The sequence below is a fragment of the Camelus dromedarius genome, chromosome 3 (genome assembly GCF_036321535.1).
Source record: "Camelus dromedarius isolate mCamDro1 chromosome 3, mCamDro1.pat, whole genome shotgun sequence".
Lineage (NCBI taxonomy): Eukaryota > Metazoa > Chordata > Mammalia > Artiodactyla > Camelidae > Camelus > Camelus dromedarius.
The window spans coordinates 91,169,957-91,190,697 of record NC_087438.1 but is presented as its reverse complement, the minus strand read 5'-3'; the positions used below and the strand labels follow the sequence as shown (position 1 = coordinate 91,190,697).

The following is a 20,741-nucleotide window of genomic DNA, read 5'->3' as shown; positions in this document are numbered from 1 at the left end:
AAATGTTGATCTTTTAGCAATTCTTAAGATTTTCTGCCTTCAAATTATAATTTGATGACATAACAATGTAATTTTTTAGTGACTCTTTTCCAATAATGTCGAGAAGAGGTTTTTAGGCTTTTAAAACAAGACTTCCTATTGCAGCTGAATTAATTTAGTTGCAAAATGATTAAATTTGAGTACCAAGTTCCAGTCTACTCGATAGATGGTATGGGGCACCTCAGATTTGATGCCATTTTTAAAGCCATGTCTTGAGCCTTGAAACTTTCCATCATCAGCCTTTGGTTAAATGAAATCTGTGCTTCATGACTACAGAATAAAACATGTTATTGGCTGTTTTTACAAATAAAGTATATAATTCTTGGTTATTTAAGCATTTTGGCTATTGTTCCTTTCTCCTGTGTTTCTGAAACTCACTTTAATGATTTGTAATGAGTTAGTAGTTTACTCATTACAGAGAGACAGAATAACCTGGGTTGATAATGGTTACAGTTATGTTTTAGGAATCTTAGTATTCTTTGGAATATCTTCTGTTTTCTGCTGTTATGAACAGTCATGAATTTGTTGTAAGGACTTTATGTAGCTACTAACCAGCCATGATAATTTACCATTAGTCTGTGATCAAGACAATGAAGTTTATCTTTAAAATAATTGAAATGAATGAAAATTTTTTTAAACATCAGTCATGGTATGCTTTAATGTAACTGTCATGAACTTCACAGCAAACATGGTTATTAAAGAAGTTTATTTGTTATTTAATGAACAATTCCAGAATATTTGTATTTTGTGTTTGAGTGATACTTGTAATAGGTTGTTGTAGGGTGGTTGTTAGGATTAGATGAGTCAATAGCAATAAACTACCTAGAATAATAGTTAGCATATATTAAACATCAAATAATTTTTGGCTTCCGTTAATATTATTATTGTAGCATAATAGCATTAGGATATGATTATTACAATCAACAGAATATGAGTACTATGTATTATAGGAGAAGGAGCACTAATAGTGTTCCAGTTTATAAAAATAGAGCTTATTTCTGTAGATTTTAAGGTAATTATTACTCCCCATATCAGTGAGTCGAGAGAAACCACATAGTAATTTGAACAGGGACAGTTTTAAGAATTATTAACTATTTCAAGGAATTAGGTACTTAAAAGGATAAAAGAGCTAAGGGAGAATACCCAAGGAAGGAACAAACTTGAAAGAGGAACCCTCTCCCTAAAACTGAAATTCAGACCCTGTTGGAGAATAGTCCAATAGATAATGGAGAAGTTCACTTGGTTGCCCTGAACCAGAACTGTCCACAGTTGTTAGGTCAAGGCTGTCAGGAAGAGAACCTCTGACCAGGACTGATAAGCAGTAGAATTCCCCTACCTCGTGCTAGGGTGTAGCTGGGCCCTGAATCTGGAGATAGGACCTCCCTTTGCCTTAAACACACACACCCTGCAGAGCAAAGAACACTTTTCTACTGCAGTGTCCTTCTACTAGCACCCTTTACTGATAAAGCTTTAACATCTCCAGCTGAGCAAAGGAGAGTCTTGACTAAATCCAGATCCTTTATTACAAAGTATATTTTTTTTAACATTTTTTATTGATTTATAATCATTTTACAATGTTGTGTCAAATTCCAGTGTTCAGCACAATTTTTCAGTTATTCATGGACATATACACACTCATTGTCACATTTTTTTCTCTGTGAGTTATCATAACATTTTATGTATATTTCCCTGTGCTATACAGTGTAGTCTATTCTACAATCTTGAAATCCCAGTCTATCCCTTCCCACCCTCCACCCCCCTGGTAACCACAAGTCTGTATTCTCTGTCTGTGACTCTATTTCTGTCCTTTATTTATGCTTTGTTTTTGTTTGTTTGTTTGTTTTTGTTTTTGTTTTTTAGATTCCACATATGAGCGATCTCATATGGTATTTTTCTTTCTTTTTCTGGCTTACTTCACTTAGAATGACGTTCTCCAGGAGCATCCATGTTGCTGCAAATGGCGTTATGTTGTCGGTTTTTATGGCTGAGTAGTATTCCATTGTATAAATATACCACTTCTTCTTTATCCAGTCACCTGTTGATGGACATTTAGGCTGTTTCCATGTTTTGGCTATTGTAAATAGTGCTTCTATGAACATTGGGGTGCAGGTGTCATCCTGAAGTAGATTTCCTTCTGGATACAAGCCCAGGAGTGGGATTCCTGGGTCATATGGTAAGTCTATTCCTAGTCTTTTGAGGAATCTCCACACTGTTTTCCACAGTGGCTGCACCAAACTGCATTCCCGCCAGCAGTGTAGGAGGGTTCCCCTTTCTCCACAGCCTCTCCAGCATTTGTCATTTGTGGATTTTTGAATGACGGCCATTCTGACTGGTGTGAGGTGATACCTCATTGTAGTTTTGATTTGCATTTCTCTGATAATTAGTGATATTGAGCATTTTTTCATGTGCTTTTTGATCATTTGTATGTCTTCCTTGGAGAATTGCTTGTTTAGGTCTTCTGCCCATTTTTGGATTGGGTTGTTTATTTTTTTCTTATTGAGTCGTATGAGCTGCTTATATATTCTGGAGATCAAGCCTTTGTCGGTTTCACTTGCAAAAATTTTCTCCCATTCCGTAGGTTTTCTTCTTGTTTTATTTCTGGTTTCCTTTGCTGTGCAGAAGCTTGTATACAAAGTATATTTGAAACTGAGAAATAATGCATTTGGATTTGAGCAGCACTAAATAACTGGTACTCCTTTGGTTACTTGGCTTCCATATGAATGAGTTGATATCTCTAGCTTCCTTTTTTCACTACTCATTCAGTAGTTCTGCCCTCAGCTAGAATTTCAGCTGTTCTGGGTTCTTCACCTGATGGTAGACGCAAAACCTTTATTTCTGAAGGGTCTTTACTTGTCTTACCGCCTCCCCCTTTTATTGCTGTAGTTTTCCGTTAACCTTTAACAGTGGACCATGGAAGTGCTGTAAGGGGCTTAAGAGAATCCCTGGTGCATCAGATGTAGTCCTCCTGGTCGCCATTGTATGCAGCAACTCAGTTTCTTCTTGGTGATTGGGAGTAATCTCTCAGACTAGTAGGATAACCCCTTTTCTTGCCTTTTGATTCAGTGGCCAGATGGAAGTCTCTAATTCAGTGGAACTATTGTGTTTCCTGGTAGAAGCAATCTTTTGGGCACTAAGACTCAAAACCAGCAGAGCTCAAAGTTTTACGGAGGGGGAGCAAAAATTCTGTGAATGAGTTATTAGGTTTAACAATGAGAGGAGCCACTCCTATTTCCACACCTTGAATACCAGACCGATGTGTTCTGGTTATTGGGAGAGACAGAAACCTTTGCTGCAAAATGAATTCCTTGGTCAAAAATGATACTGTCTAGAATAGAGGCCATATTTAAGGTAGTTTGTGAGCCTGTGGATAGTGGTGCTGGCAGAAGCATTAGGTACAGGAAAGGCAGGTTATTTCCAGAATGTGTCTATTCCAGTAAGAACAAGTATCTGCCTCCTCCATGATAGAAAAAGTCCAATGTAAATAATCTGCTTCCAGGTGACTCAGTGGTTCCCTTGAGGAATGGTGCCATATCAGAGATTCAGTATTGGTCTCTGCTTTTGGCAGTCTAGGTACCCAGCAGTAACATTAGCAGTTGAGCCCGTGCATATTTTCCATCTCTGCCGCCATGGGCATTTCATTCATACGCCCATTGAACAAGCACTGGAGTGGCTGGGGAAGGAGTTTGATTGACATCTGTAGAGCATGTCATTTTGTTTACCTCTGCAATGGATGCCCTTTGGTCATTCACACGGGACACAGACTATCTTCGAAGACTGTCCCCATTCCACATACCTTTTCTCAGGCTTCCTTGTCACCAGTCTTCCAATCCTGTTCCTTACAAGTCTCTGGCCATTGAACCAAACCATTAGTAACTGCCCATGAATCTGTTTAGATCAGTAATTCTGGCCACCTCTCAATCCAGATAAAATGGACAGCCAAATGTACTACTTGAAGTTCTATTCTCTAGGAGGATTTTTCCTTCACCGCCTTCCTTTAGGGTCACTTTTGAGTGGGGCTGTCTACTTTTGGGTAATACCAGCATGTTGTGCCAACTCAACTGTGAAACAGGCTCAGGTTTCTTCTTCCTTAGTCCACTTGGTCGTAAGGAACTTCCCAGGTGGGCATAGGCACAAGCACAGATTGAGGTAGAGGGGACAGTGCATACACAACTGGTGTTGAAGCAGTCTGAGCTACCTGCTCATGCAGTTTATTCTGGACCTGGGTAAACTCAGTCTCCTATACACTATATTTATTTGATAATAGATTACTACTGCTCATGCCCAACCCTTAAGGCTAGGTATGTAGTTCATGGTGGGAAGTTCAGGCTACATAGTCACCTGAGGTCCCATGGTCAGGCATTCAGCAAGGACCAGTAGCAAGCCAGAAGTAGTTTCTCAAAAGTAGAATAGTTATTTGCAGAAGAGGGCATAGGTACTTCAGAAATCCTAGAGGTTTGCACTGTAATTCTTATGTTAATGATTTGAGATTCCTTAGAGCATCTCTGTTTGACATGAACACTAAATAATCAATCCATTGTTGAATATGCTGGATCATAAAGCCCAAGTGGTACAGTGCTTATACTGCACCCTGAACTTACTGGCAGCCTTACAGGCAACTCTGAAATTGGGTCACTCAGTATGGGTTACCTCTAGGATGCCAAACAACTAATCAAGAATTGTGCCTCTCTTTTTGTGCTAGATGTTGTGAGGTGCCTTGTATTTCACCTCCTAGGGGATATTTTGTCATGCCCCAAATCATGGAACTCCCAGAAATTTAACTGAGGGGGCAGGTCTTTGAGTTTTTATGAGGTTTATCTCCCAAACTCTAGTTTTGTATACATTATAATAAAGCATCTAAAGTACAACCTCTTATCTCTTAATGAAATTTTACATGTCATTTAAACTAGTAAACATTTTACAGTTTACTATAAACAAGGGAGATAGGGAATAAATCAAATCTGAAATGTAATTGTCTTTATTTTGAAATGAATCTGAATTTTTTCCCCTAGAATTCAGTTCTTTCTAGTTGTCACAGTAAATTTTCACTGTAGCTCAAGAAAGCATAGACATCATTACATGTGATTTTTAAATAAAATTATTGCTTGTATTCATTGAAACAATCATTTATGTAACAAATAAGCATAGATTGTCATCTCCATGGTATTAGGATGAAACAAGACTGAATTACCTTGGATTTGGATGACTGCTTTTGGGCTCTTACTGTGTGATGTGGAAAGAAAACTTCTGGGGAGGAAGTTGTGGAAATGGATTCTACAGATAAGCAGGATTAGCTAGGCAGAGGAGGAGAGAATAAGCATTTCAGTCAGAATATTTCAAGCACTGAGGCATTAATTCATTTAGAACACATTTATTGAGTGCCTGCATGTGTCAGGCACTCTGCTAGTCAGTGAGGTTGGAAATGGTTATAACCTTTCACTAACATCAGAAGTAATACCCTTTTTTTAAAAGATATAATTTTAAAAATAATTTTTGACTAAGTAATAAATTTGTACTATTTGGAAGTCAAAGTAATACAAGTTATACTTTAAATATTTCCACTTTTCTTATTATCCACACTATTCAGCTCATCTGCATAAAAAGCTAACGACTTCTGTTAATGCCTTGCATATCTTTCTAATATTTTAAATACATATGTAGACAAAAACAAATACTTATTTTTCCTATTTCTGACCCAAATAGGAACTTTTTTCTGTGACTTAAATGGGAAAAGTGCAGGTAACCTATATGTACATGTTAACAAGTTAATAATAAATTGAACATTTGACTAATCGTTGCTCAGATCAAGAAATTGACACTTGCCAGCACACTGGAAGCAGCCTGCTTGTCTTTTCTCATATCAACTCTCTTTCCCCTAGAGATCACATTTTCCTAAATTTGAATCAGTTTAGCCTGAGGATATGCACAACTGAATGCTGTAGTTTGGTTTTTTACTTTTGAACTTAATATGAATGTAATCTTACAGTATTCTTTTATATATGTTTTCTATGGCTCAATGTTATGTTTATGAGGTGTGTCTATGTTGTTGCATATAGTTAGTTTGTTCTCATTAATGAGTATTTATTTCGTTGTTTGCATAGTTGAGGGCTATTATAAGTAAATCGGCTGTGAACATCCTTGTACATTAGATGCACTTGTTAACATTTCTGTAGGTGTACCTAGCAGAATATTGTTAGTTTACAGCATGTGCCTATTTTCAGCTTTAATTGTTCATTGCAAGTTGTATTCCAAAGCAATGTATGAGAATTCCTATTGTTCCATATTCTTACCACCACTTAGTATTGTCATTTTCTTTTTGACTGCTTGATTTCATTTATTCTACTGAGTATATGTATATCTCACTATAATTTTGATTTGCAAATTACTGATTGCTGATTAATGAGTACATTTTCATTTGAATAACCTTTTTTGTAAAGTGCTTCTTCAGTGTGTTCCTTATTTTTTTTTTAATGCATTGTGTTTCTGTTAATGAGATGTGGCCATTCTTTGTGTATTCTGAATAAGAATTCTTGCTTGGTTATTTTTGTCGCGAGTATCTTTTCCCCCACTCTGCCTTGTATTATTTATTCTCTTAGTAGTATCTTTGGATGAACACAAGTTCTTAACTGTAATGTAGAGTAATTCAGTCTTTTCCTTTTGTTGTTTTTGTTCCTTTGCTTAAGAAATATTTCTGTATTTTCCCTTATTACTTTCTAGAAATTGTCTTGTTTTCCTTTCAATTGACTTTTGAGTATGCTGTAGTATAGTGTGATTTTCCATATAGATTCCTTTATGTTCTCCCGTTTTCATTCAGTTCTTTAATTCAGTGCCACCTTTTGCATAAATCAGTTACCCACAGATATGTGTGCCTGTTTCTGGGCTCCAAATCTATTCCATTAGATTTTGTCTGTGCTTGAGTAAATATGACATTGTTGTAATTACTGTAGCTTTATAATGTGTCTTGAAGTTTTATAAACTATGTGTGAGAAACTGCTGATCTGTGTTCCAGTAGTTGTTCCATTTTAAACTCCCACCAGCAATGGGTAAGAGTTCTGTTCCAGTTTCTACGTAATCACCAACATGTGGTGTCATCAGTCTTAGCTTAGCTGCTCTAGTCACTGTGAAGTGGTTTTAATTTTCATTTTCCTGCTGATTAATGATATTGAGCACTTTTCCTTGTGCTTTTTGGCCATTGCTTCCTCTGTACTCTTTTGTGAAGTCTCTAAGTTTTGTGTGTGTGTGTATGCACCTGTTTGAAGGTTGAGTTGTTTGTGTTTATTGTAAGAATGATGCAGGTTGACAGGTATTGGACCACATTTTATCTCATTATTTGGTTTGCATTTTCACTTTCTCAATTATGTCTTTTTTAACAACTTTATTAAGGTGTAATTGACAAACTAAACTGCACGTATTTGTATTATACAGTTTAATAAGTTTGGCATATGTATACACCCATAAAAGTACCAGTAAAGGTAATGAACATGTTCATCACCCCCCCCCCCCAACAATTTCCTCATGCCTCTTCGTAAACCTTCTGTCATCCTTCCTTGCTCTCTCCCCTGGTCCCCAGGAATCACTGATTTTTTTTTCTTGCCACTATAGATTAGTTTACATTTTCTAGAATTTTATATAAGGTGAACCATATAGTGTATACTCTTTTCTTGCTTAGTTTCTCACACTCAGTAAAATTATGTTGAGGTTTATCCATGTTATTTGTACCAATATTTAATTTTTTATTGCAGTATTATTTGCTTGGATATACCACTATTTGCTTAGCATTCAACTACTGATGGACATTTAAGTCTCCTATTTTTGAATACTGTTGCTATGAACATTTGTGTACTGTGGACATACGCTTTTATTTCTCAAGTAAATATTTACAAATGGAATAGCTAAATTATTACACTTCATGTGGGCACATACTTTCATTTATTTTGGATATATACCTAGTAATGGCTAGGTTAATGTAGTAAGTGGATGTTTAACCTTTCAGGAAAATGCCATACTCTTGTCCAAAGTTGTTGTGCCATTTTATATTCCCACCAGCAGTGAATGAGAGTTCTATTTGTTCCACATCATATCATTACTAACACTTGGTAAGGTCAGTCTTTTTAAGTTGACTTATCTGATTGGTATGATACCTGATTGTGGTTTAAATTTTCATTTTCCTAAAGGCTAATGAGGGTGAGTATCTTTTCATGTGCTTGTCAGTGGTATATCTTTTGTAAAGTGTATTTTTGAATTTTTTGCCCATTTGGGGGAGGAGGGTTATGGAGAGGTGGGTGGCAGACATGTTTAATTTCTTATTTTTGAGTTTTAGTCTTATTTTAATTTCTTTATATATGCTGTATATAGGTCCTTTAAGAGTTGGGTAACTTGCAGATATCTCCCACTCGATGGATTGTGTTTTCCATCTGTTAATTATTTTTTGAAGAGCTGAAGAACTTGATTTTGATGAAGTTCATTTTATCAGGTTTTTTTCCTTTAATGAACTGTTTTTCTTGTATATAAGACATATTTGATTAACACAAGATCACAAAGAATTATTTTCTATAATTTCTTCTGGAAGCTCTATAGTTTTAGATTTTACTATGATATATTTAGGTCTGTGATCTATTTTGAGATTTTTTTTTTACATGGTATGTGATATGGGTCTAATTTCAGCTTTTTATCTATGGGTATTCAATTATTCCAATAGCATTTTTTGACAAAACTATCCTTTCTCTATCCTTTGCATATTTGTTCAAATTTAATTGATATATTTTTTTACCTGGTGCCCTTACAACATTATCCTGATGACTGTAGCTTTATAATAAATCACAAAATAAGGTAGTATGGGTCTTCCAACTTGGCCAAATTGTTATTATAGATTCTTTATAATTCCTTATGAATTTTGGAATCAGGTTGTTAATTAGGTAAAAAAAAAAAAAGCCTAGGATTTTGACTGGGAAAACACTGAATCTATAGACCAGTTTGGGAGGTATTGACATTTTAACAGTTGACTCTTTTGAACCGTAAACAAAGTGATCATTCTTAATTTAAGTCTTCTTAAATTTCTCACAGCAGTATTTTGTTTTTAGTGTTCAAGTGTTGTATATGTTAATCTTATATTTTGCATTCTTACTAAATTCATGTATTAGTTCTAGTAGCTGTTTTATAGATTCTTAAGATGTTCTAAATAAATGATCTTGTCATCTGCGAATAGATAATTTTACTTCTTTTTTTTCCTAATGTGAATGCTCCCCCCCGTTTTTTTGCCTTATTGTGCTGGGAAGAAACTACAGTTTAGTGTTGAAGAGATGAAGTAAGAGTAGATTTCTTTTACTTGTTTTCATTCCAAAAGGGGAGTTGGTGATTGGAAGGTGGAAGCATTCAGTTTTTCACCAAGTGTAATTATAACTCTAAATTTTTCATAAATACCTTTTATGTAGTTGTCTGTTTATAATTTCTCCTTTCTTGGGCCCTCATCTCCAGGCAACCACTGTTGTGCTTTCTGACATATAGATCAGTTTACATTTCCTACTGTTTTATCAAATGGAATCATGTACAGCTTTTTATGTCTAAGATTTTTCACTTAGCATAATGTTTTGGAGATTCTCTGATGTTGCTGTGTGTAGCAGTGGTTCATTTTGTAAATTTGCTCAGTAGCATTGCATTATTTGGATATTCCATGATGTATTTATCCATTCATCTGTTGAAAGACATTAAGGTTGTTTCTAATTTTTAACTATTACAAAAAAGCTCCTATGAACAATTACGTAGAAATATTTGTATAGACGTGTTTTTGCTTCTCCTAAGTGGATACCTTCGAGTACAGTGGCTGAGTTGTGTGATGTGTTTAACTTAAAAAAAAAAAAAAAAGCCAGAATGTTTTGTTGAGTGGTTTACCATTTACATACATTCCCACCTCCAGTTAATGAGAATTCTATTTGTTCAACATCCTCTTCAACACTTGATATGATTTCTCTTTTAATTTTAGCTATTCTGGTGTCCTTGTAGTGAGATCTCACTGTGGTATTTTCATTTGCATGATAACTAATCATATTTAACATTTTTGCATGTAGTTGATGACCACTCATGTGTCTTTTGTGGAAAGCTGATTCAATTCTTTTGAGGTTATCTATTTATTTTTGAGTTGTATTAGTTATATATCTTTGTGAGATATATGTATTATAGATACTTTTCTCAGACTGTGTCTTGCCTTTTTATTTTTTGTGGTGACTACTTTAAATGTGAAGTCCAAAGGAGGCTTTTTTTCAACTGATCTTTACCTACTCCAAGTTTGTAAAGATTTTCTTTTGTGTATTCTTAGACAATTTTCTTAAAATAGCTTTATTGGTGTATAATTGACATACCATAAAATTGACCCATCTCACGCTTACAGTACAGTAATATATAGTAAATGAATACATTGGCACGTCACAGTTTTAGAAGACTTAACATTACCTGAAAAAGTTTTCTCATGCCTTTTACAGTTAATATGATAGATAATATCTACCTTCTGCAAATATTTTAGATTAGTCTTCTGTTTTGATTTCTTTCACTTAACATAATGTTTTTGAGATTCATCCCAGTTTTAGCACATATCACTCATAGCACATTCTTTTTTAAAAATTGTTAAGTTGTATTTCATTCTATGAAGATTTCACATTTTTTTCTAGCCATTCATGAGAAGGTGAAAATTTTGAAAATTTTTATTGTTTAGTTTAGGGGTTTTTGTGAATAACGCTGCTATCAAGGATTCACACATATCTTCATATAGTCTGTGCACTTTAATTTCTTTCGTAGATGTCCATTAGTGAAATTGCTGTGTTGTATGTTTAATTTTTGAGGAAAGGCCGAATTGTTTAAAAGATGACTATTGTTTTACATTCTCACCAGCAACATATAATGGATCTAGTTTCTCCACATCCTCTCTATCACTTGGTATTGGCAGTGTTTTTGATTATTACCACTGTAGTATGTGTTTATAGTTATCTCAGTGTAATTTTAATTTGGATTTCAGTAGTGACTAGTACTGTTGAGAATTTCTTCACATGCTTATTAGGCATTCCTGTGCCTTCTATGTTGAGATGTATGTTCAGAGCTTTTCACTATTTTTCATTTGTATTGTTTGTCTTATCAAGTTGTGAGAATTTATATGTTTTGGATACAAATTTTTATGAGATACCTGATTTTCAATTGTGTTTTATCAAGTTGTAAGAACTTATGTTTTGGACACAAGTTCTTTATCAGATATATGATTTGCATATAAATTTTATTTTTTCTGTGGCTTATCTTTTTCTTTTCTTCATAGTATCTTTGCATAACCTAACCTAACAATTACCTTCTCTTTGGATTTTTTTCTAGATCATTTTCAGATTTAGCTGTTAGATTTTTGCCTATTTCCATTATGAGTTAATTTTTAGTTTTGTTTTTGTTACTTTTTATTTTTTTGCTTAAGGATAGCCAGGTGACCCAGTGCCATATGATGAAAAGGCATTGAAATGCCTTGTTACTTTTGTTGAAAGTCAGTTGATTGTATGATGTTTGTTTGTTTGTTCTGAACTAATATTTATTGTTTCATGTAACTTTTTCTATCTTGGTACCAATACTACTGTCTTAATTATTGTGACTTTATTGTAAGGTTTCAGATCAGTATTGTAAGTCTCACAACTTTGTTGATTTTTAGAATGGTTTTGATTATTTTAGGTCCTTTGTTTTTCCATATATATGTGAGGATCTGTTTGTCGATTTATAAATAAAGTCTGATGGGATTTTTAGAAGAAATGATATATCATTTATTTCCAAATAGCATATTTTTTTACAGCAATTTTAGGTTTATAGCATGGAGCTGAAAATACAGAGATTTTTCATAAACCTTCTGCCCCTACTCTTGAATAGCCTCCACCATTACCAACTTCCCTCACCAGAGTGGTATATATGTTACAGTTGTTGAACCTGCATTGCCATATCATTATCACACAAAGTACATAGTTTATGTTAGGGTTCACTCTTGGTATTGTACATTCTATGTGTTTGAACAAATATATAAAGATACATATCTGCCATTAGAGTATCATACAGAGTAGTTTTCCAACCCTGAGATTCCTCTGAATTCCACCTATTAATTCCTCCTTTCCTCCAACCCCTGGCAACCACTACCTTTTATTGTCTTCATAGTTGTGCATTTTCCAAGTGGCATATAGTTGAAATCATACAGTATGTGGTGTATTCAGATTGGATTCTTTCACTTAGAAATATACTTTTAAGTTTCTTCTGTGTCTTTTCATGGCTTAACAGCTCATTTCTTTTAGCACTGAATACTAGTCTGTAATCTGAATGTATTACAGTTTATTTTATCCATTCACATTCTGAAGCACATCTGGGTTGCTTCCAAGTTTTGGCAATTAATGAATTAAGCTGCTGTAAACATCCAAGTGCAAATTTTTCTGTGGACATGAGTTTTTAACTCCTTTGGGTAAATACCATGAAACATAATTACTGAAGTATATTGCAAGAATATTTTTAGTTTTGTAAGGAATTGCCAAACTGTCTTCCAAAGTGGCTGTACCATTTTGCACTCTTAGCAGCAGTGAATGAGAGTTCCTGTTGCTCCACATTCTTGCCAACGTTTGGTGTTGTCAGTGTTATGGATTTTGGCCATACTAATATGGCTAAATGAATGGTATCTCATTGCTTTCATTTGCATTTCCCTAATGACATATGATGTGGAGCATCTTTCCATGTGCTTACTTGCCATGTGTATATCTTCTTTGGTGGGTTGTCTGTTAAGGTCTGTGGCCCATTTTTTAATCATGTTATCTGTTTTATTGTTTTAAGAGTTACTTGTGTATTTTAGATAACAATCTCTTATCAGAATTACCTTTTCAGATATTTTCTCTCAGTCTGTGACTTGTCTAATTCTCTTAACTGTGTCTTTTGTAGAGCAGTTTTTAATTTAGATGAAGTGCAGCTTATCACACTTATGTTGAGCTTATCAAAGCTTATGATATTTTAATGTATCATGCCTTTGGTGTTGTAGCTAAAAATGTTGTTGCCACACCCAGAGTCTAGGTCTTCTCCTGTATTTTTATCTTCTAGGGTTTTTTTTTTTCCTTCTTTCTTTCTTTTTTTTTTTTTTTTTAATGGTGGTATTGGGAATTGAACTCAGGACCTTGTGCGTGTTAAGTATATACTCTACCGCTGAGCTATTACCCTTCCCCCACCTTTTAGAGTTTTATAGTTTTGCATTTTACATTTAGATCTGTGGTCCATTTTGAGTTAATTTTTGTCAAGGACGTAAAGTGTATGTCTAGGTTATTTTTTTCACATGTGGGTGTCCAGTTGTCCAGCACCATTTGTTAAAAAGACTGACTTTACTCCATTGTGCTGCATTGTCAAAGATTAGGTGACTGTGTTTATGGAGGTTTATTTCTGGCCTCTCTATTCTGTTCCACTGATCTATTCTTTCACCAGTACCAGAGTGTCTTGATTACTATAGCTTTGTGGTAAATCTTGAAGTCAGATAATGTCAGCCCTTTGATTTTGTTCTTTCCTTTCAATGTTATGTTTGTTATTTATCCACAAAATAACTTGCTTAAATTTTGATTGGGATTGCATTGTTTATCAATCAAGTGAGAAGAACTGACGTCTTGACAACAGTGAGTCTTCTTGCCAATGAACATGGAATATCTCTATATTTATTTAGTTCTTCTTTGATACTTTTCATTAAAGTTTTATAATTTTCCTCATACAGATTTTGTATGGATTTTGTTAGATTTTTACCTTAAGACAGTTGACCCTTGAAGAACACTGGTTTGAACTGCACAGGTCCACTTATATGTGGATATTTTTCATTAAACTGTATAGTTCTACAGGAATTGCAGTTGGGTGGATTTGCAGGTTTGAAACTGCAGATTTGGAGGGTTGACTGTAAAGTTATACTCCAATTTTTGACGGAAGAAGGTTTGGCACCCCCTAACTAACCCCCGTGTTGTTCAAGGAGCAACTGTATTGCATTTTTTGGAATACTGATGTAAATGACATTGTGTTTTTTGCTTAAATTCCATGTGTTCTTGCTATTGTATAGGAAAGTAGTTAACTTTTGTATATTCACCTGTAATTGCTTACTAGTTTTCAGGAGTTTTCTTGGTTAATTATTTCAAGATTTCTGCATAGACAATCATGTCATGTACAAACAAGGGTAGTTTTATGTCTTCTCAATCTGTATACCTTTTATATACTTTTTTTTATTATATTAGGTAAGGCTTCCAGTATGATCTTGAAAAGCCTTGGTGGAGAGTGAACATCATTCCTTAGTTCTTAATCTAGGTAAAGCATTGAGTTTCTCATCAGTAAGTGTGATATTAGCTGTTGATGTTTTATGGATAGTCTTTATCAAGTTGAGAAAGTCCCTCTCTCCCTAGTGTACTGAGTTTTTATTGTGAATAGGTGTTACATTTTGTCAGATGTTTTTCTGCATCTGTTGATATGATTATATGATATTTCTTCTATAGCCTGTTGATGTGATGGATTACTTTGATTGATTTTTGAATGTTGAACCAACCTTGCATATCTGAGTTAAATCCCACTTGGTCATTGTGTGTAATTATTTTTATACATCCCTACCACATCTGAGTCTGGTTCTTGTGCTTGCTCTGTCTTTTCCAGCTGTATTTTATGCCCTTTAGAATGCCTTATAACTTTTTCTTGCTAGCCAGACACGATGTCCTGGGTAAAAGGAATTGCTGTAAATAGACCTTTAGTAATACGATAGTAAGGTGTTGGGGTAGGAAGTGTATTTTATAGTTCTTTTAATAGGTTTCATTCTTTTAGTGAGCCTTTGCCTTTGGGTTGTGAATTTTACATGTTTCTTAGGTTTTTTTCCCTCCCTGTAGGTTTGACAGGACTGCTGCTTTCTCCAAATAGGAGGCTAGAGCCAACTTGACTTAGATGTTTCCCTTTCTGCAGGTTTGTTAGGCTCTGATGGAATAGTTTCTCCTCAGGGCAGACGTTCTTAAGAAGAATGTGGTGGCATGCTTCAGAGTGGTTCCTTTTCATTCCTGCGCCAGAAGCAGAAGGGGCTTTGTTAGTCACTGTTAGAACCTGGTAGAGATTTCAGGAAGTAAACTCAAAAAAGAGTTGAGGTCTCTACAGTGCCTTTGTCTTCCTAGAGTTTTTAACTCATAGTAGTCCATGCTGAGCTTCTAGCAGTTTGTCAGTTATGCTCCAATTTTTCCCTACCCTGGCACTAGTTTCCTCTGAGATTGCTGCTCTAAGTTTTGATTTTCTGTATTTGTCATTCTTTCCAATCTGGGGACAATGATTTGCCCTTGTTACCACACTCCTCTTAGGGATCTAAGAAAAGTTACTGATTTTTCAGTTTGTTCAACTTTTTACTTATTAGAACAGAGTGGTAATTTCCAAATTTCTTGAATGCCTAATCAGAAACTGGAAGCCTAGGAATATTTGGAATCTGTAGATTAATTTGGGGAGACTTGCAGTCTTAACAGTACTACATTTTCCGGTCCATAAACATGGATTGTTTCTACATATATTTATATCATCTTTAATTTCACTCAGTAATATTTTGTGTTTTTATTGTATAAGTCTTAGACTTTTGTTAAATTGCTTCTGAATTTTTTTCTTTTTGATGCTTCCCTAAATGGCATTGTTTTCTTAATTTCATTTTTATTTTATTGATTGCAAGTATAGACAAATACAATTGGTTTTTATATATTGATGTTATATCCTGTGACCTTGATATACTCTAAGTTCTAGTAGTTAAGTTGGTAGGTACTTACAGTTTTCTCCATACAGGATTAGTCATTTTTGGTAGAGACAGTTTTATTCTTTCCTTAAAATTCTGTGTGCCTTTGATTTCTTTTCTTGCCTAATTACCCTAACTAGAATCTCTAGTACAGTATTGGTTGAAAGCGGTGAGAGTGGACAGCTTTGTGTTATTCATGATCCATATTGTAGTCTATAGTTAAATCATGAAGAATATAACAAAAGACAGCTTTTAAAAACCATCCAAGGAATTAAAATGGTACACTAAAAATATTTGTTAAACAGAAATGATGGCAATGAAGGAGAAAAAGGAACAAAATACATGAGACATTTACAAAATAAATAGTAAAATGGCAGACAACATTTTGCAGTCACATCAGTAATTTCATTACATGTGCGTGGTTTAGACATACCCATCAAAGACAGATGATCAGATCCATAACAGTCAGAGATCCAGTTGTATGCTGTCTACAGGAGATATTTTAGCTTCACAGCACAAATACACTGAAAGTAAAGGGATATAAGGGGACATACTAGGCAAATTGTATTTATAAGAGAACAGGAATGATCATATCAGTATCCATGGAAATAGACTGTAAGATAGGAAATATTACTAGAGGGATCAATATATTACAAACACAACAGTTTTACTCTATGTACATTTAAATACAGAGTTCCAAAGTACAAGAGATAAAAACTGACAATAGAAAGGATCAATAGAAATTTAACAGTTATGGCTGGAGATTTCAAAATTCTACTCTGAATAATCAGTAGAACCACTAGACTGAAAAATTGCTTAAGACTAAGCTTTAAAAGTACTGTTATATCACTAATTATCAGAGAAACGCAAATCAGAACTACTATGAGGTATCACCTCGCACCAGTCAGAATGGCCATCATTCAAAAGTCCATCAGTGATAAACACTGGAGCGAATGTGGAGAAAAGGGAACCCTCCTACACTGCTGGTTGGAATGTAGTTTGGTGCAGCCATTATGAAGAACAGTATGGATATTCCTCAAAAACCTAAAAATAGACCTACAATATGATCCAGCAATCTCACTTCTGGGTATATATCCGGAGGGAACTCTTAATTTGAAAAGATTCCTGCACCCCAGTGTTCATAGCAGTACTATATACAATAGCCAAGACATAGAAACAACCCAAATGTCCATTGACAGATGACTGGATAAAGAAGTTGTGGTGTATTTGTACAGTGGAATACTACTCACCCATAAAAAAGAATAAAATAATGCCATTTGCAGCAACATGGATGGACCTGGAGATCATCATTCTAAGTAAGCCAGAAAGAGAAAAATACCATATGGTACCACTCATGTGTGGAATCTCAAAATTTTTATAAAGAACTCTATGACTTCACCTACAAAACAGAAACAGACCTGCAGACGTAGTAAACAATCTTATGGTTACCGGGGAAAGGAGATGGGAAGGGATAAATCTGGGAGTTTCAGATTTACAGATGTTAGCCACTGTAAATAAAAACAGATTTAAAAAAAGTTTCCTCTGTGTAGCACAGGGAACTCTGTTCAATATCTTGTAGTAACTTTTAGTGAAAAAATGAAAATGAATATATGTATGTATATGCATGACTGGGACATTATGCTGTGCAACAGAAATTGACAGATTATAATTGACTGTACTTAAAAAAAAAGTACTGTCAACCACTTTGATCTGATACATAATGTTTTTCAGATTCAAAACATTGTTCTCCAAGATAGAGCATATTCTAGGCCATAAAACAACTCTCAACGAATTAAAAAGGGCTGAAGTCATACAGTTTGTCCTCTGAGGATATTGGAAGTGAAATATAAATACTAGAGCAAAATGTGGGAATTTAAACAATACTTTTGTAAGTGACCTATAGATTAAGGAAGAGTCACAACAGAAATTAGAAAATATTTTGCACATTATAACTGTACATCAATAAAAAAGTAAAATAATAAAAAAAATTCTGTAATTAATGAAAATGAACATACATCATAATTGATGGGATTCAACTGAAGGACCTTAGAGGGAAATTTATAGCACATTTTTGAGAAAAGAATGACCTCCATTCATATTAAATTTCCATCTTAAGAATAAGAATAACAAAGTAAACTAAAAGCAAACAGAAATAAAACTTGAGTGGAAATCAATGAAATAAAAAACAGAAAAACAATAGAGGAAAATCAGTGAAATGAAAAGTTCTTTGAAAAGATCAACAAAATTGTTAAACCTTGATTTAGAATGACCATTTATAAAAGAGAAGACAGAAACTATCAAAATCAGTCATGAAAGAGAGGGTGTAACTATCCTAAAAGTATAAATAGAGAACTTTATAAGGCAGTTTTTAACAAAAATTGGACAAGTCTTAAAAAGACATACATAACTGTAAATACACTCAAAAAGAAATAGAAACTTTAAACAGACTTATAAAAAGTAAATAATAATTATATGTATTTCCCCAAAGAAATGCCTAGGCCCAGATGGCTTTACTGCTAAATGTTTAAATTTAATGAAGCATTACTACATATCCTATGCAAACTCTTCTGGAAGACATAAGAGGGAATGTTTTCATCCTCTTTTATGAATATAGTATTACTCTGGTAATCTAGTATTATTACCCAGACAAAAACATCACAGTAAGACTACAGATTGTTATCTCATGAACTTACTTGCAAAAATTATTAAGAAAATAACAGCAAACCAAACCCAGGAGTATATTGACAGTATTAGACATGTGAGCAAGTTGGGTTTATCATAGGAAAGCAAAGAGGTTTACCATCCATAAGTTGGTTAATGGAGTATACTGTATTAGTAAGAGAAAGGGCAAAAAACACATGGTCCTTTCAGTAAACACAGAGAAAAATGTTGACAAAAATGCAAAACCTGTTCATGATAAAAATTTAAAAATACTAGATATATGGAAGGAAACTTCCTAACCCTTATCTAGGACATGTATAATAATTCTGTTGCTGTGAGAATTTTATTTTCTTTTTTTAATTTATATCTCTGATCCACTTTGAATTAATTTTTGTTCATTACACTAAGATCTTACTTTCTTTTCCTGTATGGATACCTGGTTGTTTCATAACTATATAGAAAAGAATATCTTCTCCCCCCCCCCCCCGCACTGAATTCCCTGGGCACTTTTGTCCAAAGTCAGTTGAACATATCTGTATGGGTCAGATTTTGTTCTGTGTCCTGTTTCATTAATCTGTAAGTTAATCTCATGCCATACTGTCTTTTTTTTTAATTGAAGTATAGTCAGTTTACAATATTCTGTCAATTTCTAGACTACAGCATAATAGTTCAGTCATACATATACATACATATATTCATTTTCATATTCTTTTTTTATTATAGATTACTACAAGATACTGAATATAGTTCCCTGTGCTATACAGTATAAACTTGTTTATCTATTTTATATATATAGTATTATCTGCAAATCTCGAATTCCCAGTTTATCTATACTTACCCCTTTCCCCCTCCCTCAGTAACCATAAGTTTGTTTTCCATGTCTGTGAGTCTGTCTCTGTTTTGTAAATAAGTTCATTTGTCTTTTTTTAGATTCAACATATAAGCAATATCATATATTTCTTTCTCTTTCTGGCTTACTTCACTTAGAGTGATAATCTCTGGGTCCATCCATGTTGCTGCCAATGACATTATTTTATTATTTTTTATGACTGAGTAGTAGTCCATTGTATAAATATACCACAACTTCTTTATCCAGTCATCTGTCAATGGACATTTAGGTTGTTTCCATGTCTTGCTATTGAAAATAGTGTTGCTATGAACATTGGGGTGCATTTGTCTTTTCAAATTAGAGTTCCCTCTGGTTATATGCCCAGGTGTGGGATTGCTGGATCATATGGTAAGTCTATTTTTAGTCTTTGGAGGAATCTCCATACTGTTTTCCATAATGACTGCACCAAACTACATTCCCACCAGCAGTGTAGGAGAGTTCCCTTTTCTCTACTTCCTCTCCAGCATTTATTATTTGTGGACTTTTGAATGATGGCCTTTCTGACTGGTGTGAGATGATACCTCATTGTAGTTTTGATTTGCATTTCTCTTATAATTAGTGATATTCAGCATTTTTTCATGTGCCTGTTGGCCATTTGTATGTCTTTATTGGAGAATTTCTTGTTTAGGTCTTCTGCCCATTTTTGGATTTTGAGTTTATTTTTCTGTATGGTGTGAGGGAGTATTCTAACTTTATTGTTTTACATGCAGCTGTCCAGTTTTTCCAATATCATTTTCTAAAGAGACTGTTTTTTCTCCATTGTATATTCTTGCCTCCTTTGTTGAAGATTAATTGACCATAGGTGTGTAGGTTTATTTCTGGGCTCTCTATTCTGTTCCATTGCTCCATATGTCTGTTCTCGTACCAACACCACGCTGTTTTGATTACTGTAGCTCTGTAGTATTCTCTGAAGTTTGGGAGGATTATTCCTCCAGCTTCATTCTTTTTTCTTCAGTATTGCTTTGGCAGTCTGGGTCTTTTTTTTTTTTTTAACATTTTTTATTGAGTAATAATGATCTTACAATGTTGCATCAAATTCCAGTGTAGAGCACAATTTTTCAGTCATACATGAACATACATATATTCATTGTCACATTTTTTTTTTGCTGTGAGCTACCACGAGATCTTGTATATATTTCCCTGTGCTATACAGTATAATCTTGTTTATCTATTCTAGATTTTAAAATCCCAGTCTATCCCTTTCCACCCTCTGCCCCCTTGGCAACTACAAGTTTGTATTCTATGTCTGTGAGTCTGTTTCTGTTTTGTATTTATGTTCTTTTTTTTGTTTTTCTTTTTCTTTTTTTTTTTTTTTTTTAGATTTTTTCTTTCTCTTGCTGGCTTACTTCACTTAGAATGACATTCTCCAGGAACATCCACATTGCTGCAAATGGCGTTATGTTG

The 20,741-nt window shown here is 34.2% G+C and overlaps 1 protein-coding gene across 6 annotated transcripts in view; it reads left to right on the top strand.

The window, feature by feature from the left end:
- The window catches only part of RAPGEF6 (Rap guanine nucleotide exchange factor 6), a 198,127-nt gene that overhangs the window by 28,107 nt on the left and 149,279 nt on the right, over positions 1 to 20,741 (top strand). The window lies entirely within an intron of this gene.